General features: G+C 36.3%; 2 protein-coding genes across 2 annotated transcripts in view; one reads left to right on the top strand and one right to left on the bottom strand.

Moving 5' to 3' along the window:
- Window positions 1-20,893, bottom strand: part of LOC136853677 (uncharacterized) — a 42,242-nt gene extending 21,349 nt beyond the window's left edge. The window contains exon 1 of the mRNA XM_067129613.1: window positions 20,794-20,893. The gene's annotated coding sequence lies outside the window, so the exon portion shown is untranslated. The remainder of the gene's footprint in view (window positions 1-20,793) is intronic.
- The window catches only part of LOC136853679 (cationic amino acid transporter 4-like), a 176,758-nt gene that overhangs the window by 67,235 nt on the left and 82,023 nt on the right, over window positions 1-27,500 (top strand).

Raw genomic sequence — 27,500 nt, 5'->3', positions numbered from 1 at the left:
GTGATTTCCTGTACAGAATTATTGTTGTATTTCTTTGGCTTGTCGTGTGAAGCGCTTAAAGGCAGCTTTTCAGTTTGAGTGCTCACACTTTGTAATTTTATTCCTTTACAGAATATATATATATATAAAAAAAGTGCCAATGCTTTTAGTTATCATTGCTTTCATTATTGCTGTTTTTTTATATATATAAAAAGCCCCTCCTCCAAGACAATGCTTTTAGTTATCATTGCTTTCATTATTGCTGTTTTTTTTTTATGTGTGTGTTCTTACAACTCAGAAACAAGCCCCTCCTCCAAGACGATATAGAATAAAAAAAGTGCAAAAACATTTAGTTATTAGTTGTTATTATTTATTATTATTATTTTATTATTGTTGTTGTTTTGTTGTTGTTTTATGTCTTCCTGCAACTCAGAAACAACCTCCTCCTCCAAGACGATACTGCAAAAAACATTTTATTATTATTATTATTATTATTATTATTATTATTATTATTATTATTATTATTATTATTATTATTGTTGTTGTTGTTGTTGTTGTTTTATGTCTTCCTGCAACTCAGAAACAACCTCCTCCTCCAAGACGATACAGAATAAAAAAAGTGCAAAAACATTTACTTTTTATTATTATTATTATTATTATTATTATTATTATTATTACTTTCTATGTTGTTGTTGCTATTATTATGTGTCTTCCTGCAACTCGGAAACAATTCCAAGACGATATAGAATAAAAAAAAAGAGTGCAAAACACATTATTATTATTATTATTATTGTTATTGTTGTTGTTGTTTGTTGTTGTCGTTGTTGTTTTATGTCTTCCCCACAACTTACAAACGACCTCCTCCTCCCCGACGACGTCATTCGCGTCTTCCCGATACGAATTGAACGATTCTTCTTCTTCCTTTCGCGAGCAACATAGCCCAGGAGGGTCATTCGGAGTTTGAACATCAACCGAGGTCGTCTCCTCTAAACCTAATGCTATTATAACTTCGGCCTCTTTTATCTTCCGCCATAAATCCTCCTCCTCCATCTGGCCATACTAGACATGGGTGAGGAGTGAGTAGTGAGGAATGTTGCCCCTTCTGGTTGCTAGGACAGTCGGACGGATGAATGGATGATGTAATAAGGGAATGGATGATGTTATAAGGGCTTCGGAGCAGAAGGATGCGAGGAGGAGGAGGAGGAGTAAGCTGGTCATCTTTGGGACCTCTTGCTGGACTTACGGGCTGCTCTCTGAGCAAGAGCCCGTGCTGGCATAGAGCCAGTTCAATCAATAACATCATCATCTTGCTGGACGGCGAACTTGTTAATAATAAAATCTTTCGAAGAGTTTCATATTAAATAAATTCCGGGGCAGAGTTTGGTCGTAAATGAGTATCGGGATCTTTTATGGGTGTGTTGACGTTTTCATTTATTGCAGGCGTTCTTTTCTGAGCCGTCGTGAACTTTGTTCTCTATTTAAGACTTTGCAAACTTGTGGGCGTCATTGATCAGGCAGTTTGGGTGCTCATCCTGCCCTTGTGTCGTTTATGTTTAGCTCAGTACTTGAATTAGGTATCTGGGGTGATATTATTGTCTGCTGGGTCATCCCGGATACCAAAGTCAGGTGTCTGACGTTTGCTGGTGACAGTATGACCAATATTCCCACCTTGATCTGTGCCATGACTTCCGTACCATGGCTCTGTTTGGAAAGGCGGCCAAGCATGCTTCCACTTACTTCTATTTGCACTTGTATATTTGATTCATTTGTGTTTATTTGTTGATAGCAAAAGAGATAAACCATTCTTTGGCATTTGTTCATTATATTCCTTTCTTCTACTTCTTTGTTCTTTTCTTTTTATTTTTTAACCCGCGTGCATTCTGCTCGGTAGAAGCTTACTAGACAAATCCATGACTTTTCGGTTCATCCGGTCAGAATACATGCATGTTATGAATAATAATAGATGTTAATGCAGATATTTTGGTCTTTCAGGATGCATTTGGGAATAGAACAGAAATTCTTGTCTTTATGTATGATGACTTGTATATTGTACTAATATTTCAATTTTTTTCATTGTTTTTATATACATAAGTACACATACAGTATTCTACGCGTAAATATGTAATATACGTACACATGCACATTTAAATATGTTACATAAACGTACACATCCAAATGCGTGCAATGAATATTTGTACACCTGTAAATATGACGCGCACACATTTCAGTATGATACATACACATACACATACAAATGTGTGTCATGAATATTTATGTGAGAATGTCAACCGTTCTTTGTCACAGCTTTTAGTCCAGGAGTCTTTCAATCGAGAGGGGGGAAAAAATATATAAAAGAAAATCTCCGCATAAGAAAATAAGAGACGAAAGGGGAAGAAAAAATATGTTATAGAGTTCACGGAGGATTTACTGTGTAGGGAGGTTCCAAACCCTTTCAGGTTTCCCTTCAATGTTGTGGGGACGATTCCACTTTTGAATGGAGCAATGGGGAATGGAGATATATATATATATATATATATATATATATATATATATATATATATATATATATATATATATATATATATATATATATATATATTATATATTTATATATTATATATGTGCATATATATATATATGTATATTGATTAATAAGTCATCATAACATCAATCACGTGTGGAACAAAAATAATATTTTGACTCACATCGGGATCGAACCCAGGTTTTTTAATTGGAAGGCAAGAACTGGGTTCGATCCCGACCTGAGTCAGAAATTTATACATATTTATATATGTGTGCATGTGGTATGTGCATGTATATATATATATATATATATATATATATATATATATATATATATATATATATATATATATATATATATATATATATATATATGGACTCTTGAAAGGTACAACAAATACTTGTAATATGAAATGTCAGAAATATCTTAGAATGATAACTTTTATGGAAGCGTAGTAGATCAAGAGAAATGATCTTGAATACAGAGATTTTATACAGTTTGTAAAAGCCAAATTGAAGTGAGAAATTGTACTTTGAAAGATTGATGTTTGCAAGGCGTGCAATACGTGGGGAGCCATCTTGCATAGAGAATGGGTGATACAAACTGTCGAACCCCCATCCTGGAAGAAATTTAGCGGACAAAAGATACCAGATTTGGAAAGCCATTTTGGAAATAAGAAAAAAGAAGAGTCTGATTTAAATAAGATCTTGTACCTAAAAAGAAGTCTTCTTGGGAAGATTTAAATAAGATCTTGTACCTGAAAAGAAGTCTTCTTGGGAAGATTTAAATAAGATCTAATAAATAAAAGAAGCCTAATTCAAATAAGATCTAGTAACTAAAAGAAGCCTAATAAAATATTCCGTACAAAATGTTGAAGCTGAGAAAGAAACTTGACATAAAACTAGTAGCTTAACATGTTGAAGCCATCCTCAGTTCAGTTAAGGTTAATATGACGTGACTGTCTTGAGAGAGAGAGAGAGAGAGAGAGAGAGAGAGAGAGAGAGAGAGAGAGAGAGAGAGAGAGAGAGAGAGAGAGAGGAGACTCGCTTGTCCGTGAGGAGAAGGAGTGACTTCCGTTGTTTGTTTGTTTTTCAAGAACGATAATTTTAATTTTTATAAGAAACTGTTTTCATAATTCTTAAATTGTGACAGCTTTCAGGGCTTGGTCCACTGGAGGTATATAACCTTTTAATTATTCTGTTTAAAAATGAAAGTGAAAAGTACGAAGGCTTTGACACAGTGTTATAAAGACATCCACCAACATTCTTTGGAATCTTGAAATTTTTGTCAGTTGATCCTGTGGGGCTTGTTCCATATGATTAGGGGTTTCTCTTCTGAATAATAATAATAATAATAATAATAATAATAATAATAATAATAATAATAATAATAATAATAATAATGATTAAAAAATACTCACAGTATCATGAGTCTTCAAATGGAGAAACAAATCTAGTTATCTTTAAATATATGTACATATACATAACTGTGGATTTGTTTCTCCAGTTATAATAATAATAATAATAATAATAATAATAATAATAATAATAATAATAATAATAATAATAATAATGTGGGTCCACAAAGATGGATTAAAGAACAGTAATCAGACACCTAAAGTATTCCCGCAGAAGAAGCAAGATAGAATCATTAAGATAATGTTTTGTATAGCATTTTTAACTACCAAATACTCACACACAAACACACACACGAAAAAATCACGATCGCAGCCGCCCACACACTAGCGCCCACGCAAAATCACGCCGTTTGAAAACTGCCAGGACCCCGTAAAAGGGCTTTCTCCGCCCACGCACCGCAGCCCATTATCCTCCGAGCCTATATCAGAGGACGCCCACATGCATGGGGTCCCCTGCCACCTCCCTAGTGCCTCGGTGGACTCTCTCTCTCTCTCTCTCTCTCTCTCTCTCTCTCTCTCTCTCTCTCTCTCTCCAGTGCAGGTCCTCGTTATGTTGGGCTCCTTGTCTGAGCTTGATAAGATCGAGGTTTATTATACTTAATAATCTTGGCTGTCTTCCTCAATCTCCTTTGGTTATATGCGGCGGAATGGAGTTCGATGTGTGCGAGGTATTTGTTTATATACATACATACATACACACCTATATACAAACACACACATATATATATGTGTGTGTGTGTGTAAATTATGTAAATTGAGACCAATAAACATGCAACTATCTACGGACAATATATATATATATATATATATATATATATATATATGTGTGTGTGTGTGTGTGTGTGTGTGTGTGTGTGTGTGTATGTTGATTACTATATTGCTTACAAACACACTATACATGTACATATCTATAAATACCCATTTACATTGTAACGTAAAATTTGGAAGTACATTGCGCTGTTATATTCTGACCTTTAAAAATTGAGTACAGCAAGAAACAAGTTTCTGGTCAATCTCTAAATAGCCGACAGAGCAATAATACGAAATGATTGCTTGTGCTTCTTGAAAGCACAGGCCACTGCAATGAAATGGGGATTACATTTGTTGAAGTTTATTGATTTATAGATTTAGGCATACATGCCAAGCACTGGGGCAACTAAGGCCATTCAGCGCTGAAACGGAAATTGACAGTTGAAAGGTGTAACGGGAGGAAAACCTCGCAGTTGAAGCACTGTGAATCAATTGTTAGGAGAGGGTTGAGGGCAGTAAGATGGAAGAAAGAGAATGTGAACGGAGGTAAAGTAAAAGGAATGAAAGCAGTTGCAGCTAGGAGCCTAAGGAAGGGACGCTGCAAAGACCCTTAAGTAATGCCTACATTGCACCGCAACAAGCCCTGCCGGAGGAGAATTCATGCTCTCGATACAGATGTTGAGAAAGAACGAGTTACATCCCTAAGAATAGATTCTCGTCTTCTCTTGCGTCCTATATTCTCTCTCTCTCTCTCTCTCTCTCTCTCTCTCTCTCTCTCTCTCTCTCTCTCTCTCTCTCTCTCGTTTCCTTTTGTTGATCACATTGCGTTATCCACGAATACTGCATTGTCCCTTAATTTCCAGATAACCGGGTCTCGTTACCTCGGTGCTCCGTCCCATTATTCAGGAATTATCATCTGCTCTTTTCATCTCCTGGTTTATTTTGTATTTATTTATTTATTTATTTTTGTAAGGATCTTGTGCTCTGTCCCATTATTCAGGAATTATCATCTGCTCTTTTCATCTCCTGGTTTATTTTGTATTTTTTTCATTTATTTGTTTTTTTTTAATGATCTTGTTTTATTAGGTTACAGTAGCCGTGGGGCAAAGTTTCTTCTTTAGAATGAACCTTTATGTTTTATAATAATAATAATAATAATAATAATAATAATAATAATAATAATACTCTTTACATAAGGTAACATGATAAAAATAATAATCGGCAGTATCCACGCAGTTGCTGAAGAAGTAAAAAAAAAATAGAATTCATAATAACGGTAATGACATTAATCATATGGAGAATAATAGCAAAAAAAAAAAATCGTAGACTGTTCCTATGAACATTTTCGGGCTTATTACATTGCAAATACTCCAGCATACCTTTTGCCATTTATGGTTTTGCAAACTGTTTTATTGGAAATCTCTCAATGGATTTATATAACTTTGTAGAGAGCTATATAATCCCTCTGTACCCCTTTGTCATGAATTTATTGTTTATACCACGTACACTTTGTTTACTATTTTTTTTTTACTCGGTAAGATTTCAGATACAAAGATAGGTTAGGATATGCCTTGTGGTCCTCAAAAAAAAAAATGCAGAAATGTGAAACACGGACGAATGAAAATTACAAGTACTGATTTAGCATTTACAAAGGATAGCCGTAACAGTGACCGCCATCTTAATTTTCTTTGGAGCCCCACAAACAGAAAAATGCCAATTTCATATAGAGAAAATTAAATTTTCTTTATATAATGCACAAAACAAACAAACAAAAAAACAAACAAACAAAAAATCGTTGATTAAAAAAAAAAAGACACTAGGATATTCCGCGCTAGTCACTTGAGTTAGGTCAGAAATGGTCAGATTAAACCTTTCGTTTTTATCTCTTAACTTAAATATAACCTGGATCCTTGCCACGTTCGGATTAGGAGGATCTTGACGAGGAGGGGGAGGGCGGCGACCCCTCGTGGGAGGTGGTGTGGCTGGTGGGGGAGAGGGGAGGGGGAGGAAATGACCTAGCCATGGGAAATGACTGAGGCGAATTTTGAGGAGGAGAGGGATGAGGGAGAAAATAGTGATGACAAGGAAGAGAGAGAGAGAGAAGAGAGAGAGAGAGAGAGAGAGAGAGAGAGAGAGAGAGAGAGAGAGAGAGAGAGAGTTATCTCTTAATTCTATTTAGGAAGAGCCTTCTCAGAGGTCCACTCAAATTGGCCCTCCATAAAATATGAGATTTGGGAGAAGACAGAAAGGCCGTCCAAGGGACATACGATCGTTAATTGTGATTAATTAAAAGATATTTTCAAAAAAGTTAATTTCAGGGCAGTCCCGGATACTCAGTAGGGACAGAGACCCCCCTATTTGTACGAAGAGGAAAAGGCAAACGAAGCTCTAATTTGAAAAGTAGTCCTTCTGAGAGAGAGAGAGAGAGAGAGAGAGAGAGAGAGAGAGAGAGAGAGAGAGAGAGAGAGAGAGAGAGAGAGAGAAATTTGAGTCGTAAGCTTTTCATATATTTACGGTTGAAATATCCGAGACAATTTAACTTGCATTCATGATTGTATGGGTTAGGCTTCATAAATCCCATAAATTGCGAATGAATAAAAGCTTTTTCATCATGAACAACTTCAGAATAAAGTTTCAACACATGCGGAAATGAAATAAAAATTTTTTTTTTTCATTATGAACAAATTCAGAATAAAGTTTGAACGCATGCGTGAAATAAAACAATTTTCATCATAAAGAAATTGCAAATACTCAACACATAATTGAAATAAAATAAATTTTTTTCAGTTATAAACAAATTTAGAATAAATTGTCAACACGGGCGTCAAGTAACTTCATTTTTACTAACCCTCCACCAATTCCAGGCCTTTGTCATACTTTTAGTTTTCTGTAAAAGAAAACTATTGTGCCGGCTTTGTCTGCCCGTCAGCACTTTGGCTGCCTGCCCTCAGATCTCAAAAACTACTAAGGCTAGCGGGCTGCAAATTGGAATGTTGATCATCCACCCTCCAATCATCAAACATGCCAAATTGCAGCCCTTAGCCTCAGCAGTTTTTGTTTAATTTAAGGTTAAAGTTAGCCATAACCGGGCTTCTGGCAATGATATAGGATAGGCCACCACTGGGCTGTGGTTAAAGTTTCATGGGCTGCGGCTCAGACAACATTATACTGAGACCACCGAAAGACAGATCTATTTTCGGTGGCCTTGAAAATAGATCTATCTTTCGGTGGCCTTGATTATAACCTGTACAGAAAACTCGATTGCGCCGAAGAAACCTCGATGCATTTTTCACTAGTTTTCTTTCGTCGAGACGTTCAGAATTCATCTCATGTGTCGTTAGATCAAATAGACTCCTAGAACCGTTGATTTTGCGACGCCGAATGGACCGCAAAGCTCATCTCTGCTCTTCATTTTAAAGTATTTCGCTGCCGAGGTTCGGTTAAAAGGCTGACCACCCTACCATTATTTTAGTCTCCTCCGCCCCGTCAGTCTTATTTCGTGGCCGAAGTATTTTGAAGTTGGATGTTTAATTCTCGTATCTAAAACTTTCTCTTTGGTGAGTTTTTTGCCGATCGTCATGTCAAGTCTGATCTAATGTATGTGGCTTATAGCTGGAATAAAGTATTCTGTTCATGAAATTGAATTATTCTTAGAATTCTATTCTTAGGTGTTCTTTACCATTCTCTGTGCGCCTTTTCTCATCTATTCTTAGAATTCTATTCTAAGGTGTTCTTTAGCATTCTCTGTGCGCCTTCTCTTCTCTATTCTTAGAATTCTATTCTTAGGTGTTCTTTACCATTCTCTCCTCAGTTTTAATTCTTACAATGTATTTGCCTGAACCGATTTTCTTCTTCGTTGTCTCCCAATTACTGTTTTCGGTTACGCCATCATTATCAAGTTACTACTGCATTTCATTACATAATCAGAGGTTTTTCATATCAACATATCTCGAGGGTCTGGTCTAATCTTCTCTATAGCCCTGTGTCCTATTTGTATTGTGCGTTTTGCTCTTTGCGACTGAATTTTTCGGCTGTGCTTGAATACCCCTTAAAATTACATTTGGTCCTCATTCACATCCGTTCGATGATTTTTTAGCTTTACAAGAATCCCACCAACAAATTAATTAGCTTTTCTTACAGCTCATTCTCAGGTAGGCTTAATTTCGATCATGACGAAAACGAACGATAGGATTTAAATGTAACTTGAACGAATTCAAGTAAAGCTTCCATTCGTTAGCAGCCTTTGTGCCATAGCTGAGTGGAATACAAGTAGGTTTTGCTCTTATATCATTTTCAAGGTCCGTTGTTGAGTCTTGGCCGTTGCCCATATGTCGACTTAGCGCTGGCAGCCCCGTCCTTCGGCTTGCTGAGAGTCTGAAGGCTGTGTCCTTCTGACGTCACTCCCACTCAAGTTACAGAAGCCTGTGAAAATTCTTTTATATATATATATATATATATATATATATATATATATATATATATATATATATATATATATAATATATATATATATATATATATCGTATGTATGTATTAACAAGTTAACACCTTACAAAGCCTAAAACATAATGCAAACAAGAAGTTGGGGTAAAAAAAAAGTGGATATTAACCCATAAAGAGGTATACAATACAGCATTCCTCCAGCCCCTCGAAGGCCAAAAACGAAGAGAGAGAGAGAGAGAGAGAGAGAGAGAGAGAGAGAGAGAGAGAGAGAGAGACCGTACGTACGAGTCACGGAAGACGGAATGTGCGCAATATCTAGATGCACGCGAACGCGGGAAAAATCACTTCCTGTCGGCTCTTACTACTTCAGATGTTCAGCCAAGGTCTCTCTGGTCGGTCGCAAAGTTTGCTTCTACCAGTGGTCTCACAACCTCCCCCCACTCCCCCACCCCAGTCCCCTCCCCGAGACCGGAGGATGGAATTGGCTTAATTCCACCACCGCGCGCACGAACTGGCTCTTGTTTGCTTAAAGAGAAGAAGAAGAGTTCGAGAGTCTCCCGGAGTCGATGTGCTTATCTTTGGGGTCGATGTAGTCGGCGGACGTATTAGGGAACGCTCCGACGATAGCTTATGTATCGTGGCATTGATTGAATCGAGGCAGAGGCCTGTCTATTATGGATGGCGAATTGCGTTCCCAGATGTATGCGAGGGTACGGCGTGTCGAGTGCGAGGTGTTAATAAATGAATGCGATACTTTAAACTGACCTCCGTGCTTGCTTGCTTGCTTGCGGGGATTTGACACGCACACTCTCATTATGTATATATATATATATATATATATATATATATATATATATATATATATATATATATATATATATATATATATACACACACACACATATATTCACCAAGGACGCCTCATTCTGATTTCTCACCAAATCTTGGCGGATGAAGATGCGAGCCCCACGTCCTTTTTCTTGCCCCCAGTAGGAATTTATGTGATATAATTTATCTTCTAGGAATGACCTTCCAGTATTTTATTACTTCACCATAACCTGACATAAGTCTTTCCTCATTAGAAGCATAATTTCGTTTTATTTTCAATATTTTTCATAGGATTATTTAACAGAGCAGTCTGTTTGTAATTGTGGCCTATATGAATTTAACTGAATATAGAATTTAGGCCAAAGGCCAAGCACTGGGACCTATGAGATCATTCAGCGCTGAAACGCGTTAGGAGAGGGTTGAGGAAAGTAAGATGGAAGAAACAGAACATGAAAGGAGGTACAGTAAAAGAAACGAATGAGGTTGAAGCTAGGTGCCGGAGGCAAGCTGCAAAGAACCTTAAGTAATGCCTACAGTGCACCGCATGAGGTGCACTGAACGGCACTATCCCCCTACGGGGATTTTCGTAATTCCGATGGCGATTTCATCAACTTAATCACCGAAAGTTTCCCGAGATTGCACTCAGCCAGGTTCATTTAATATGCGCAAAGTTTATATTCTGTATTTAATTACGTGTTAATATGATAAACTTTTCCGCGGAATATTTCCAGCCCGTCCAAAGTTGGCGCTCATCAGTTATATTCTTTATAAATATTACCCAGTTCTTGCTCCACAAAATGAGTGACAGAAAGTGTACCTACAATACTCTTGATGCGTTTGTGAGCGCGCTTGTGCTGTTAGAGAGAGAGAGAGAGAGAGAGAGAGAGAGAGAGAGAGAGAGAGAGAGAGAGAGAGAGAAATATGTATTATTTTTTTATCAGTTACGGTAACGAAAACACCATTTAAATGCACTCGGTTACAGTCATAGCTTTTGCCTAAATATAGTTCAATAGGAAATATAATAATAATAATAATAATAATAATAATAATAATAATAATAATAATAATAATAATAAAGTAGATCTAGTTTGCTGTGTGAGCAGATAAAGAATTTTCAGATGAAATATGCACAATCACCGACCATAAATTTGTGGTTTTTTTATATAAAAAAATCTTTCGAAAATTTTTAGAATGTCCCCGAAGGAAAGGTCTGGAAGTTGTTCTTGGAATTGTAAACACGTTAACTTTATCACGGTGTTTTCAATAACATTAACATATTTTGGCTATTCTCGCATTGAGATTATTCATCACACTGCCATAAAATAAGGGAATTAAACAAATATAAAAAAAATATTGTCAAAGACTGACTTCACCCGTGTATTCTGTTATCATGCTACAGTGCATATTTGTACATTCTACTTACCTCTACAATCATGCAGTATAAAGTACCATGTACTGTCATGTCAGCATTATTGCCTTGGTGAATCATCCATTCATGCAGAAAAGTTTTCCGTGGAAAGCAGCAGTACTCCATTTTTCCATCACCACTAAACCTGACAACCAAAGTATAATTGAGCCTTTCAGTCGAGAAACATACCAAGCGCCATCCTGGTCCAAAGTATTTTTAATAATTTAATTTATTATATTTTAAAAATGGCACATGGCATGTTTCTCGACTGAAAAACTCAGTTAACAATTTTGTACCACAGCAAGATCAGTGTCCCTTTAAAAATGGCGATGACGCCTCGTCAGCGCTTCGTTCCTTACATAGGGTATGTAATATTAACGTAGGTTAAGGAAGCCTCGTCACCAAACAATGTGGACCTTCAGTTATTCAAGAGAAACGTCGGCGAACACGATCTGCATTTAATTATTGAAGGTCGGCGTTGGCTACGTGATATCTCAGTGTTCCTCATTTGCATCACGTCAGATTTCGTGTTGAAATAATGGCTATGTATTAAAGTCTATTGAATTGTGTAGACCCAGGGTTAGTATGTAGGAAAGTAGGTTAAAAACAGGCGTTCACATTTCACCTTGCTATAATTTTTGCTAATATCTTGCGTCTTCTCGGTAATTGGTACCTGCATGCATTGTACCCAAGTACAAGGATAAGTATGTAAGTATGTCACCCTGGTGTACATGCCAGTGATGCCCAAAAGTGCAAGACCCTTTTGAAGTATTGCGAGAGAGAGAGAGAGAGAGAGAGGTTCCAAGTTTCCTCTAGAATGCCATGGAAGAAGAAGAAGAAGAAGAAGAAGAAGAAGAAGAAGAAGAAGAAGACGAAGACCAGCCTCCGGAAGTGCAAAAACTTTCTTCTTCTTACCGTTTCCGGAAATATGACGGAGGGGCTAAAAAAACAAAGGCCGTCGGTGCCAAGTTTCTATCTTGCCTGTGAAACAAAATGAATAAATGTCAAAACGAATCAAAGAAACATAATGAGAGCAAAATAGAAACTGAGAATTGGGTTGTGATACTCAGCTAGGCCCATGTTACTTTTTACTTAACCCTAACTCCATATTTACCTATGAACATCGGTGACAGAAAGCTTATTTTACATTTTAATTACCTACATGTAGCTAAGAACGTAAAATATAAATTGTTTTAATTTATATATTCTTTATACCAACTCCAAGTTTCATCAAGAGGAGCAATTCGGTGAAATGGGAATGTGAATGTGTAAAGAAAACGGTTTTCGATTGGTTTTCGTGGTGAAAATGATATGAAGAAGGCCAAGTAAGCCTAGCCTCCTTTGCAGGGATGAGCATTATAGGCCGAGGTAGAAACCGTAAGCCAAGTCATTGATAACGGTGTGAAACCCTTGTGGTGTGGCGGTCGAGAATGTGGTGACAACAGTTGTTGGAGTGCAGGAATTTGTGAGTGGCGTTCGCGTGGAAGCGGCCATTGGAAATGTGTATGTAGGTTAGTTTGTTCAGGTGACCCATTCTCGCGTGATGCTGAATTTTTTATATAATCGTAATTGGCAACGGACAAAGATTTATATTATCTTCATTGTATTTCATTTTGTAACTCCCTGTTAACTCTACAAACCGTTTCAGCAATTAGTTACACAAAACCAAGTTTACATTTCGTGCAAATTCATATTTTCAAATGGTAATATAAAAGTACAGTGCTCCAAAACAACAGTCAGTAAGGTACAGTATATTACTAAGTACTAGCTAAGTGGCAACTGTTGTGTCCTTACAACCAATATCTTTTGACTGGGTGTGACCTTTCTCTATGGTGAATGTTTGGGTTTCGTTTCACATCTATAACCTTTATGCAGATTAGCCTGGTATCCAGCGGTTGTTACGAAACTCTAGAACCGGGAGTAAAAGGCTTTACGCGACGGGGGGTCAGAAAAGAATGTAATAGCAATTGTTCCTTGGAGTCGGCACGAATGCTTAAAATACTAGGGTGGTGTGTTAGTAATGAGGGATATGAGAAACCTGACGCTATACTTCACATTACCAGACACAAAACAAATTACCAAAAACATTGAAAAAAATTATATCTCGAATATTAAGATTTTATCTTTCAGATGGGAAATTCTATATAAGGTAATTTGGAAAAAGATACCCAACCCTTTACTTGTAAGAATAACAAGGCAAGAATGATTACAAACATCATCACACTTCCCCTAATCACGTATTATAATGGAAATAGTCTGCGGAAGATATTGTAGTTAATACATACAGTAATAATCTACCATAGGAATGTAATAGGGGGAATGTGTTTTGTGTGGTAATGAAAACGCTTCATGTGTCGCTGCCATTAATTACACAGGGAATACTATGTGTTCCTTCTGACATATTGCACATGGCTAGAATATCTATGGGGGAGAAATCCTTGGCTGTAATAATTTATGAGTTGCTGAGAACCATCACCACGTAGAGGTCGGCTAGCTTATCTGTCTAGTGTAGAGAAACATTTGAATAACCAACCACTGGTTTTCATGGAATGTTGTTTTAGTATTGTGCTTTAAAATGTCCAGAATAAAAGAGGCTAAATTATAATAAGTTGGGAATACACTTAGCCATCAGTACATTACAGTATTTAGGAGAGATTTTTTCATTCTTCCGAAAGACTGAAATTTGTTGATATGTGATACAGTAATACAAATGTTCTTAAATTATTTCACTGTCAATATTTTAGAGAATATAAGTGCAGAAAAGTTACTGTTATGTTTTACTTGTAAAGGTGCAGTAAACTTATTTTTATAAATAATGTTGCTGAATAACTTTTGATTTTTGCATGAAAAACTGTGAACACAGCCTAAGAATCTAATGATGGACAATTGGTTAAATGTGATTTTGCTTATATGCAGCACTTGAAACAGTTCTAGCATTAATAATCAGTGGGGTTATGATAGGAATATTCTCAAAAAATATTGGAGTGGTACTCATACTGTAACCTTTACACAGTTGCACATGACTAGAAAAACTACATTAAGCCCATTGGGTGTAAAGCCTATGGGCTACTGAACATCATCATTTAGAATTTTCTGTAAAACATTTTAGCTCATACATAACCATACTTCTGTAATGTGTAAATTGCATAAAATGCTATTGTATCTTATTCATTTAAACTGACATGGTAATTCAGAGTGAGTTTCACATAAAGAGACAGTATGTCAGTGCTTCATATAGATTAAAATGAAAGCAAACAGTATTATCTGGTCAAAATTATGACATTGTGAATAAATTCTCATTAACTTGAATCATAAATAAAATAGTATTTTAATAAGCACCTGACTGAACTACGTACAATCCATTTCATTATTTTGACTTGGAAATCATGCATATGAGAATTAAGAATTAAGTAACTAAAGAAATGTAACACAGTGAATAACGACATGCTGTACTTTTTTACCCTTTCATGTCTCAGAATGAAACTGCTAAATACTTTAAAGTGAAACAGTAAACTGAATTATACCGGCGTACATGGCTTGTTAGCACAACAGTTCAAAGTGCAATTTTAGTGGTTAGGAGAAAAATACATTGAGTTGCTAACAAAAATCTAATTTTAAGATAAATACTTTGAGTGGAATTAACAGTCACTTGTGTATATTCAATACAAGACAGTACAAAAGGTTCAGTGTGCTATTTTAGCCCCTGGTGCATTGCTTTCTGTCTTCCATTCATCTATTTCCTTTCGTCTCTTTTCCTCTCACTTGTCCACATATGTCTCAGTGGTCTTGTTACACAGTATAGTAATTAAATTACTATAAGAACATAATTACATCCTTAACATGTGGCCATTTACAATATACTGTGTTGCCACTAGTTAACATTTATGTTTATCTTTTTACAGTGCAGGACAGTATTAAAGTAAGCCCCCAATTTGTAACGGGTACCAGATTTCCCATTTACTTATAGATATTTAAGAGAATGCTTTGTGTTTAAGAGATCAAGTTTCTTAAATTGTGCCGTTCTAGGTGGGCATATACAAACTCAGACTTATGGGAACTTGTTAGCTAAAGGTTTGTGTGATGCTTTTTATATATGGGATAAAGTATGCTGTACCTGAAATCATCACACTGTGTGTGGGAATTAGCATTAAAGCATATTTCCTTCAAATTGCACCAAGCTGGTGGAGAGATGAGGAACTTGCTTTAGTGGTATAAACTTCTTTGCAATATTATGCACACATTTTTGCTTTGTTAGAATTCCTGTGCTAGATTCCCATAGTTCTTAGTGCCTCTTGTTGGAAGGGAGAAAGAGAACATGTTAAAATGCTTGACCTTGCTAAAGGTTTCAAATCATGCCTGAAGCTGGGAGTGTAATAGGACGGAAAATTATTGGAATCTCTGCTGATTAAGACACATCTTGGTACCACTTGTAAAATAGGTAGGACACAGTAAAATTAAAGCTGCCTCCATTCTTGTTTTGCTACCACCAAGAAAGCGTTGTTTGTCATTCATGTGCATTAGACTGAAACACGGAGTCGTAATGGTTGGAATTTGTGTCAGTACTACTTGTTTTTCTAGCTGATAAATATGAATTATAACACAACCAGAGGTGTAAATATGACAGCTTTATAAGCCCAAAACTTCTTGATTCCCAAATTTTGTTTGGGGGTACCATTTTCTGCTGAGAATCTTGCAATCCAAACCTGGGAGTGAAATAGAGAAACTTTCTCACCCATGATTGGAGTCCTAGCATAGAAGGAGTTCCTTTATATCAATCCAAAATATGAATTTCATGGATTTTGCTGAAAAATGTACCCAAAAATTACAAGAAATCACGAAAATAAAGAGTTCATATGTGTGTGTATGACTGTTGTATATAGGCTATACAGATTTGGTGATTGTGACCAGTATATTCCAGATTCCAGTAAATTGCAAAATCAGTTGAAAGTTTTCATCTTTTGTTGCTTAGACTGGACTACTGTTTTGCAGCATTAAACATGCATGAAAAACTGAGTTGTAGGTCAATTAGTGCTATAGAAATGAGTAAAGTTAGCTTTATATCACTAAACTCATCAGTTCAAAATATAGCCCAAACTAGGACATGAGTAGCAACTAAAAACAAATTACAAAAGAAAAAAGTGAAATACTGTAGTGACTAAAATTCAAGGAAAGTTAAAGCCCTTCGAGTTATTGTCTAAACTTTGGAAGTTTAAACTAGTAAGGGAGCCTCCATGCCACTCTTTGTAGTTGGTATAAGAGACCCAGAATGGCTAGGCACTGAAGGGATCAATGGTAGCGATCGCTTTAGCTTACTTAGTTCAGCAGCGGCCACAATATTGTCAGCCACAGTAATTATTGAAAGAATTAGTTCTGAGAGAAAGCACAGGACCCTGTTGAGGAGCTGTATACCATGATGCTGGAGATTAATCCACAGGACTGTGTTATTTTCTTTATAAAATTAATCCATAGGACTGTATCATTTTCATTATAAAAAGGCCATTGACTTATACAGCAGGCTTCCACAAAATAGAATGTCCATATATGGAAAAAGAGAAAATATAAGGAAAAAACTAATGAATCAAGGAAAATTCACAAATATTTGAAGTTGTCTTAGACTCCATATCACCTGGGGAGAGTTTTCCTCAATTATCAACTGATTAAATTTTGCCATCTGTATGACACATTAAAATGAAAATTGGACAATAAACATAGGGAAGACATAAGGAACTAAATATGGCACAAGTGTACTTATCACCAAAAACAGCAGCAAAACAAAATTCAAAAGAGGGTAAGTCATATCTCCTTAGCTAGGAGCCTTGCAATGGTGAGACGGGGCTGTTTTGCAAAACCCTGCCCAACTAGATTATAACAAAGCTGAAAGGGTTCAGTCTTTAATACCTCCTGTTTGATATGGTTCTTGCCAGTGCACAGCAGCTCAGGTCTTTGTGGCTTAACATGAAGAGCGTGCTTCGCTAGCTGAAAGACAATGGACTGGTCTTTTAATATACTAAAGCCATGTGTGAATTACCATCATGTTAGTGAGACAATGATGTCATCTAGTGGCCTCTGGGCTGTTCTGCTGGTGAAATAAAGCTCTAGTTCATTTCCTACTCATGATAGAAAATTAACAGCAATATTCCCAGCACCAAATACATTCTCATTCATCCAAAACATGGACCAGGTTATTGTTAGATTCAAAGAATTATTTTAGGCAGACAGTGCTTGATATCCTGGTTGCTAAGCCAGTCTATAATCATGAATAAAAAAGAATAACAGCGGAGCCTCTAACCAGTAACAATCCCATGGGTTAGCCTAGCCTATCATTCTCAGTATTGTCTGATAAAGTAATCACTAACTTCACTTATAATAGGAGTGTGCTGTGCTGCAAACTGTAGTGCAACATTAACTCTCTTAACAAAGTAAAATTTGGATAGCATTAAAAAACTTTAACTGAATTTAATAAAAATCACCAAACTTCATACATTGCTGGAGAGGTTTTTAAATCTACAGGAGATAACACTGAGGTTTTTAAAAATAGGTTGATATTATCATAGGAAGTTTAAAATTTCTGTTGAAGATCCAAATGGAGTTATCCTTTTTTTTTTTTTTTAATATCAGATGTCCTTCTCTAAATAGCATTTTCCTGGATGAGCAAAAATTATGCAGTACAGTATAGTGTCTGTTCTAAAGTGTTATATAATGATGAGTGCTACAGTTAGCTGCAGACCAAAGTCTTGATCCTTCAACTTTTGATACAAGTTTTTTTATCATAACTTGAATCTAGACACTTATTGACAGAAACAATGTGGTACTTATAATGACCTGTTATGTCTAACTAGTTACACACAACTTTGACAATACTGTACATGAGTCCAAACTTGTACAAAGAAAAACTTTAATGTCAATAGACACAAATCCAGCCTTGTACAAATTTGTCAAGTGCTGCCTTTGACTTGGCTAACCATAGGCTTATATATTAATAACTGGCAACAAAAGCTGTTGATATTTTTAGTGGGTTGTTGACAATTTTAGTGATAACAGACCCATCTTGCCTAGTGTTTTTCAGGTTAGTGTTTTAGTATCTTTGTTGTTTTTATTCATTTCTTATGATAAGAGTTAGTGTTTGAAAAATTATAAAACTCTATGCAAATTTTACTAACTGTCATTGCAGTTATTTGCTCCATCACAAATGTGAAATGATGTTGCTAGCCTTAGCAGATATGAAATGAATCATAAAGTGATACAGTGAGTGGGCTATGAGGCTAAACTCCAGTAATGTTAAGACATTCTGAATATTTGAAAATACCTCGTACCTGTATTACCGTCTGATTTCAGGCTTTCTTCACAGTGCTTGAAAAAAAATATTTGATAATATTGCTAGAACACTAAGCACTGTTTGTAAGGCTTCCTGTGTGTACAGTGATAATGGTCATAGTGCCACAAGCTTGAAAACTTTTGTTTTACCAACATTGTAAAACTACTTTCCTACCTTTCTAACTTGATATCAGCATTGTTCAGGGATCTTTGTATGTTTGACAAGACTGCTCAAGTAGTGACTTTCTTTTTCTTCTTTATGGCAGTTATGATGGACTGTCAATTGGAGATACCTTGCTTAGTTCTCTTCCACTTGTTCACTTGAACTGGCATTGCCATCAGCACCTTCAGTGCCTGCATCCCAAGAACTTGTGTGAGCTACTTGCTTTGCAGCCCATCAACATCTCTATATTGCTGAGACCATCCTGTTACATTGCCCAGCACCAAAAGCATTTCATGTCTTTTAACACTTAGATTTACCGATGTGTATTACTGCTTAAATATATATATTTATTTTCTGTTTATCTTTATTTTGGCCATCTCTGTGTCCTCTGTTTTCACATATTGGCCCCTTAATTCTGTAGATGACTGTTTAGTGTAAGTAGCTGTTTAGGCTTGCTGTATGTAAAAGTTTGTTTATTTTGAATAATATATATTGTATTAGATAACATTTTCCTTCCATAATTTATTATCTGGCAATAGCATATAACATTACGGTACCTGTGACGTACTGAACGGGAGTTTATATTTCCTGTCATAAAATCACTTGCTGCCTTAAAGAAACTTGACATTGTGATCTATATGAAATTAAGCAGCTATGAACAGTTTTTGAGTCAATTTCTTTTCACTAAATTGGGATGAGAGGTTCATGTCAGTTTCTTTTCACTAAAACAGGATGAAAGGTTCTTGCGAATAATTTACTTAATATCTCGTAATGTACCGTACTGTATTTCTGATACAAATAGTTAAGTTTGGTGGTTCTTGTAAATATTATTATAGTAGTTCATTAAGCAGTATCACTGTGAAGCCTTTTTTAAACTTATGAGTAACACCATCTTCCAGCTTTATGTGTAAATGGCATGAGATGCTTCTAGGACTGGACAGTGCGACAATGTCGTACCTCAACAGGAAACAATATTTGTATTAATAATTATGTTGTATGTTATAGCATAGTTTCATTGCTACTTTATATATAATTATTGGGCAATAAAATTTGTTATTCATGAACTAATATTTAACGAAAATATTAAAAGATAGGGTATTAGGCTAAAATAACCATGTTTTCTCAACTGTAAGCCTATCTGATATAAAATTCATAAACTTTACATAAACAGCCCATCAGCAATGTTAGTTGTTATGGGTGATAAGCAAATGTACGATTATAAAAACAGCGTAATGCACTTTGTCGGAGTTAGCCTATATTTACCCACAAATTTCTACAAAATAATTCAGTATCCTCATTACAATTACCTATGTCTTTGTTTTGTGCTTTGAATTTCAACATAGCCCACATATTTTATGAGGCACATATGCGCTAGATATTTGTTGCAGCTTTAAACCATGTCATTCCTGCTTCAGGCTATGACATGCAACAGAATTTTGAGTTACACAATAAAATACTCAGTACTTCCTGAAACAAATTTAATTATCTTTTCCAGCAACGTGGGCCACCCGTGACCTTAAATACAGCGAAACCGTTCCATATGGACCTAGCGCAGGTTAGGCTAGGCTATGCACCACCTTAGCCTACTTGCGTCCGTACCGGTAGGCTCCCAGCAGGAATGCCGAATGACCTTGGCATGAATAACCTAAATATTTGTTAATGTGGAAGTCTAATCGCAGGAAACACAGGCCAAAGAAGCTTACTCTAAGTATTTCGAAGAATGGGAAACGTTTTCCGAGCGGCAATCAAACGGTACCCGAAAACTTCTCAGCGGGTGTAATAAGGAACGAAAAATAGCCCGGAGGCATCACTGAAAGTTACCTGTGCACAGTAACGTATGTTTCCGTATAATGGCTCCCAGGTGAAACTTCAACGCATACTAGTCACTTATCCACACAGGTGACGCGGTATCTCACACTTATATCAAGAAATAAAAGGTTTTCGAGGCGATTTCTGGACCTCCTCACCTTCGACAAGGGTTTCACTTTCGCAACTCGCCTTCCAGGCAATCCAGGCAGGAAGTCGGTGGGCTGTGGCGCAGTAAGTTCTGACGTCTGTTTCACTTTCTACAAGAAGAACCTGGGATAAACAACACTGATATGGAGATGAGATACATAGATCGCGGCGCGATTTGCATTTTTCAAGGATACGGAGTTTGCTTTCGATGGCTCACGTTACGAAAGTCGTCGTTTGTTGGGATTTAGTTCAACTTTTCTCGAAGCAACTCAAGTTTTGTTTTGTAATGCAATTCTTATAGCCTCGTTGGTTATGGAGGGGAAAACTGAATTGATTTGCTTGTGTCAAATTCTCAACTCGGAATGCATCATACTTTATTGAATATGTCTTGTGAAAGGTCAACGTGTATCATCAGTCTGTTTGTGATGAAATAGCCTCAGAAACTGTTAATTTTAACCAGGCATCACACAGTAGCCATGAACGTGAACCTTGTGCGGGCTTACCCGCCATATTCAACATAAATTTCGGATTAGCTCGTTTAATTTGACGGATTCCAATGTCCTGTGGGGCCGAATCAAAACAAATTTCTCTCTCTCTCTCTCTCTCTCTCTCTCTCTCTCTCTCTCTCTCTCTCTCTCTCTCTCTCTCTCTCTCTCTCTCTCGTCATAGTAGTTACTATTTTTGAGTATGTTGGGAGCTGCACTCGTGGGATTTTATAAATTTTTGATAATGGTAGTTTTGTATTCTGAATGTCCGTATGAAAGCTCATTTCAAAGACATGTTTGTTTGTGCTCTGAACTTTTGTTTTCTTCAAGTTCAGGTCATCAAGAGAAGAACATGAAATGTTTGTTTTCTTGCGTGGTGTTTTTCCCTACTTCGTATAATTTTCGTAAAGATAAAAAGACCAGAACTCGTAATATGTGTCATCCACAAATTTTTCCAGACGAATCTATTAGTTTTTTCCAGTTGTTTTTTGCACGTTGAAGCCCTTTCCCTGGGTCATTAGTTTTCTGAGAACCTCTTTCTTTGATTTATTAGCCCCCAAACCCATTAGTCAGTTTCTTTTCTTTGCTTTTCGGAAATCGAGGAAGATGCATTGAAGGGATAAATATTAGAAGACGTAATTCTTGTGTTTAATGCTCTCCATGCTTATTCTGGTTTAAGTACAGGTTGTGCGATGTTTTCTTCTTCTTCTTCTTCTTCTTCTTCTTCTTCTTCTTCTTCTTCTTCTTCTTCTTCTTCTTCTTCTTCTTCTTCTGTATCCTAATCGGGGGTTTCCTTTGTCTCATGACTTCTCTAATGCATTTTCTCCCACTTACCTAGATCTTTCTCTCCTTCGTGTACCAAGAGTTCTTTCTCTTCTTCGTCTCCCAATCACTTCCCTTTCGTGGTCTCTCTTGATACATGTCATTCATCATCTCCCCTCCATCTCAGTCCTGACTCTTGGGCTTTCTTTGACACTTCAGTGACTTTTGCCGATCCCCTGATGTGTTCAGGGTGACAGCAAATCCGCCAATCATTTTGATAAATATAACATAAAAGAGCTTTCAGTTGAAATAATTGGGAATAAGGGACTATTGCCCTCCTGGATTTTGGGGAGTCTGTAGAAATATGGTTAAGAAGGTTGATAACTTTAAAGTTTTTTTTTTAAGGATTAAATATCTTTTATTGTGGCCCAATTTTTATCATTTATTCGTAGAAATCAGGTGCAGAGGTGTTACAGAGATCTGATTGCCTCGCGTATGTGGTCTCAGTATTCAAAAGATCCTGAGCTTTTTTTAATATACGTGTCCCTATTAGGAATAAGGACCTTTTCGTCTTCGTCGGGTTTGGTAACAATGATATTATCCAGCTCTCCTCAGGAAAAAACGAGCTTTGTGGAGCCTTCTGGGAAGGGTTTTTTTTTTTTACTCATTTTATTTTGTCACTTTCAGTAAAATACCCTCACGACAAAGTTCCTCTTTATCGAAAGTAGTATTACTTTTGAATTCTTAATGTGTGTATGTATACTGTAGGCTGTATATATATATATATATATATATATATATATATATATATATATATATATATATATATATATATATATATATATATATATTATGAATGAATTTGATCACATCACCGTGATTCATATACAAGCATTAGGCTACAAACGTCCTTTAATATCCAATTCGCTCTACCTAGGAAGTAATATATTTTCATATATGTTACTCGAATGGGAATTTTTTCAGTTGATAATAAGTTCGTCGTCTCGTGGGTTCGAACCACGGAAGACAAGAACTCAGGATTACAGTGACACGCATTAAACCACACGGCCATCAAGTAAGGTATAAGTTGACACCGACTCCCACCTACAAATCACTGTCGAACTGAAGTATTTGGAATTAGAATCGATATCAACCCACCTCTGCCATATCTATATATAAACCAGATTTGTCATATAAAATCTTCAAAACATGTCACAGACTAAAATCACAAATTGAATATCAAAATACGAAAATGCTCGTTAACACTATAAATAACAAATAGCAAAGTAAAAATTCTATTTTCTTCACCCTTGTCATCGAAAGGTTCCCTTTAGAGAAAGATTTGCTTGGTAATACCACTCAAATCCCCTCCGTGCGTTGCTATTTCGGACACCCCCTGACTTTCTGACACGCCCAGGCTGACTGATGTGGGCGTTTGGGTAAGTGTTATGTCTGTTTTGGAATCAGAGTCAGTCCATCTATTTTGGGGGCGTTCGAAAGGTCGCGTGATGAAGATGCATGAGAACCCGTTCAATGGCCATCTCTAGAATTTAGGGTCATTCGGCGCGCACGAGAGAGAATGGTATTATTTAACGTTGCTTGTCAAATCTAGTAGCTTAGAGGGAAAGAGAGGTCAATATTTACTCATATTGGGAAGCCAGTTAGAGAGAGAAGGAAAATCCTTGGAGAGAGAGAGAGCATAACGTTGCTTAACGCAATTTTGGGAAACGAAAGCAGTTTGGGGGCAATACTTCACGCCTTTTGGAAAGCCGTAAATATTCCTAACCCTAAAACTTTCAGTGTACCCTTGGAAAGCCAGCAGCAGAGATAAATAGATGACAGAACTCACAAAAAACAGTGAGTTTAACAAGAGCTCACTACTTCGGATATTTTAGTTTTTGAGTTAAAGTAACTATTTGTCGAAACCTTTCTTCCGATTCACGAACAGCGTCGGAAGACCTTGACACAGACAAGTTCGACTAAAAAATTCCTTTTTGGCTTGTCTGACCTTCCGCTGTTAGCTTAGAATATTGTCTTCAATTATTCTCTCTCATTCTCTCTCCCGGTGCTGTTTGCTTTCCGAATTTCGTTCAAGCAAATCTCTCTCTCTCTCTCTCTCTCTCTCTCTCTCTCTCTCTCTCTCTCTCTCTCTCTCTCTCTCTCTCTCTTCCAAAATTCAGTCACACTCCTACAATGTTCTTTTCTCGAGGCAATACATCCTTCTCTCTCTCTCTCTCTCTCTCTCTCTCTCTCTCTCTCTCTCTCTCTCTCTCTCTCTCTCTCTCTCTCTCTCCAAAATTCAGTCTTACTCCTACAATGTTCTTTTCTCGAGGCAATACACCTCTCTCTCTCTCTCTCTCTCTCTCTCTCTCTCTCTCTCTCTCTCTCTCTCTCTCTCTCTCTCTCCAAAATTCAGTCTTACGCCTACAATGTTCTTTTCTCAAGGCAATACACCTCTCTCTCTCTCTCTCTCTCTCTCTCTCTCTCTCTCTCTCTCTCTCTCTCTCTCTCTCTCTCTCTCTCTTTTATTGCTATCTGTTTTAGCCGCCTCAGTTTGAGCACCTTGAAAAGAAGTCATTGTTGACTTTTTACCGAAAAAAGGGAAAAAGGTCTCGCCTTTCTCTTGACTTTTTTATGCACTGAAGTTCATGGGAGAAAATTGAGATCAGTAAATTCTGTTCAAAGCTTGACGGAAGTGTGAAAGAAATATGAACTTCTAACTCTCCAGGCAAAGATTTATTACTGAGAACCCCCACGCCCCCCGCCGAAAGGCGGAAGGTTCAAGGACTATACTGCCCTGAAATGGAAAACTGCAGTATCTGCAATATTTTCGAAATTGAGATATGCCACCTATTGGGCTCGTGAAACACAAAATACGCAAGTTACTGTAGTTTCAGAATGATTCTTCAATACTTTATTTAGGGGGTCCCCATTTGTAGTATTTACAGAATTTTCGAAATTGAGATATGCCACCTACTGTGCTCGCGAAACACAAAATACGCAAGTTACTGTAGTTTCAGAATGATTCTTCAATACTTTATTTAGGGGGTCCCATTTGTAGTATTTACAGAATTTTCGAAATTGAGATATGGCACTACTGGGCTCGCGAAACACAAAATACGCAAGTTACTGTAGTTTCAGAATGATTCTTCAATACTTTATTTAGGGGGTCCCATTTGTAGTATTTACAGAATTTTCGAAATTGAGATATGGCACTACTGGGCTCGTGAAACACAAAATACTCAGGTTACTGCAGTTTCAGAATGATTCTTCATTGCTTTCCACGAATATTTAAGGGGTCCCATATGCAGTACCTGCAAAATCAGTAGTAAGGCAAGAGAAAACTGCAGTATCCACCATTTTTCTCAGTTTTGTATTTTTCGCAGATACTGCAGTCATCCATTTCAGGGCAGTGTAGTGCACGTCACTGTTCTTAAAACTAGGCCACGAATGAAATCAGGCCTTTTGCATTGGATTTTAAAAGAGGGTTCGATCTTCAAAATATTTTTATTGACATATTGTTTCTCTTTCAGGTGAGTGAGGGACTTTACTTAAGCAGTGAGGGTTGAAGGTAAGAATTTGCCTACAGTATTTTCATTATTTACTAAGATCTGTTTCCTTTGCATTTTTTTTTTCATGTTCGAACGACGAATAATTCTTTAATATTAATTCAGGATTAAAGTGAATTGTATATGAATAGCAGCAATATTCTTGACATTTGTTCAACGTTCGCATCTTAGTCTAAGGGTAACATATCCCAGATTCATTTACCGAATTTTATGGACGAAGTTCTATAGTAATAAGACGTAATTCATTTACCATCAGACCCGTTTAGTTATGGGATGACGTTGCTGGTCCCTTCGTCCCTCGCTGTTTAAAAACTCATTCCCTAGAGTGATTTACTAAATTGGCACCCTTCAACATTTCATTTTTTTTTTTTTTTACAAACTTCGCGTGATGTTTATGAGAAAGTAATTGGAAAATTCACAATCTCCATTACAGTGTTGATGCAGTCTCTCTCTCTCTCTCTCTCTCTCTCTCTCTCTCTCTCTCTCTCTCTCTCTCTCTCTCTCTCTCTCTCTCTCTCTCTCTCTTAGATTTCTTTATATAATATATATATAGATATATATATGTGTATAAATATATATATACTGTATATGTATATATATATATATATATATATATGCACATATATATATATATATATATTATACATATAATATATATATATATATATATGCACATATATATATATATATAATATATATATTATATATATATATATATATATATATATATATATATATATATATATATATATATATATATATATATATATATATATATATATATATTATACATACATACATAACTCTTATTTTGTATCTTGTACTGCCGTACCTGCAAGCCTTAGTACCCGTTGATATTTACGCTTCGTTTTTACGTAGAATCCATGTAGTACCGTCATCGGGTTTTATGTTTTTTTATAGGCGACACGATGGATATTATAGCTGATGTATTTACAGATATCAATACCCTATTGGCTACTCTGCTGCAGTTATTATTTTACGGCCAAAGGAATTGGTTATAACGACACCAGTATTGGCTTATCGATGGCAGTGTTCTAAAAGGCTCATGGTCTCTCTCTCTCTCTCTCTCTCTCTCTCTCTCTCTCTCTCTCTCTCTCTCTCTCTCTCTCTCTCTCTCTCAAAAGAAGTAATCATTTATAGTTATAGGTTCTCTCTCTCTCTCTCCCAAAAGAAGGCATCATTTATAGTTATATTCTCTCTCTCTCTCTCTCTCTCTCTCTCTCTCTCTCTCTCTCTCTCTCTCCTGGGAGAGATAGGCTGTAAAGGGAAAGTTGGCTCTGTGTTTTGGACAGAAATGACACAATTTTAAATCGGCCGTGTTTATGGTGGAGGCAGTTCGCTCATTAAAGAATGATGAGCGAATTCCCCCACCCCTCTCTCTCTCTCTCTCTCTCTCTCTCTCTCTCTCTCTCTCTCTCTCTCTCTTTAGCATAATTTTATACGGTTATTTTTCTGTGAATTTTTCACCCATCAACTGTCCGTCACTGCCTCATTTTTATTCATTACCCTATTTTCCCTCATCGAGTCTCCCATAATTCTCTCTCTCTCTCTCTCGTGTTCTCAATTTATATACATATATATATATATATATATATATATATATATATATATATATATATATATATATATATATATATATATATATATATGTGTGTGTGTGTTTGTATATATATATAGATACATATATGTGTGTGTATATAAATATAAATTATATATATATATATATATATATATATATATATATATATATATATATATATATCTCAGTATCGATTTACTATCACGGGAATAACTTATACCCATATGAATTTATGTGTGATAAGTCATCCTACCCTCACCAGGATTTTGACATACTAGCATTAGGTTGGAAGTAGGGTGACA

This window comes from Macrobrachium rosenbergii, chromosome 27 (assembly GCF_040412425.1).
Source record: "Macrobrachium rosenbergii isolate ZJJX-2024 chromosome 27, ASM4041242v1, whole genome shotgun sequence".
In the NCBI taxonomy this organism is placed as follows: domain Eukaryota; kingdom Metazoa; phylum Arthropoda; class Malacostraca; order Decapoda; family Palaemonidae; genus Macrobrachium; species Macrobrachium rosenbergii.
This window is presented reverse-complemented; position numbering and strand designations above follow the sequence as displayed.